This window comes from Dermochelys coriacea (assembly GCF_009764565.3).
Source record: "Dermochelys coriacea isolate rDerCor1 chromosome 12 unlocalized genomic scaffold, rDerCor1.pri.v4 SUPER_12_unloc_1, whole genome shotgun sequence".
In the NCBI taxonomy this organism is placed as follows: Eukaryota; Metazoa; Chordata; order Testudines; family Dermochelyidae; genus Dermochelys; species Dermochelys coriacea.
Window position 1 is genome coordinate 115904 of NW_025091561.1, and position 759 is coordinate 116662.

A 759-nucleotide genomic window follows, 5' to 3' on the forward strand; every position below is an offset into this window, starting at 1 on the left:
AAAAGTTTCCATGCCTCAGAGAAAACCTGACCCCTGCTATTGGAATGATGTGCTGGAGATTTGAATAAGAAAGGGACTGTCTGATTGTAAACGTGGGGAATGAACAATGATCTACAGCGATGTCAATGACACAAACACACTCTCATCATGCTCCAGCCAGAAGGGAAATGGGCAGGAATTGTCTCTGTTCAGCCATGGACACACTTACACTAATGCACAGCCGTGAGTGTGCTGGGGAAGGTGGTCTGAGCAAACAATTTGAAGTGACAATTCTTTGAGAACTGAATCATAGTGTAGTGCACTAACTCCACATCAAGTAGTTGTGGCCCAGTGGTTAAGGTGATGGATTAGAAATCCATTGGGGTCACCCCGCGCAGGTTCAAATCCTGCCAACTACGGAAGCACTGGGCTGTTATTATTATTGTAGTCTTAGTGCCTGAGCATCCACAGTGTGAACTGGAGCCAGATCTGGTCCCTTCGGTGGTCTACACTTAAAACGCTGCTGTGACGTGTCCCTAGCACCTTGGGTAGACAGTGACTGGATGGGTTTTCCCATCTCTGTAATAGCTACATGGACAGAACAATTCTTCCTTTTATTTACCACTATCTAACCAGGGCTTAGATCAGCTTAACTATACTGGTTTTGGGAATGTGGATTTTTCACACCCTGAGAGACGTAGCTCTGCAAGTTAGGTGCCCAGCGTACACCAGTCCATAAATCCCTCTGAGTATTGCAGTGCATTCACTGAACTGTGAGAG

General features: G+C 46.1%; 1 non-coding gene across 1 annotated transcript; it reads left to right on the forward strand.

Moving 5' to 3' along the window:
- The first annotated feature begins 316 nt into the window (after positions 1-316).
- On the forward strand, positions 317-398 carry TRNAS-AGA. The gene has a single exon. It is a non-coding gene; the product is annotated as a tRNA-Ser (tRNA).
- The last annotated feature ends 361 nt before the right edge of the window (positions 399-759 follow it).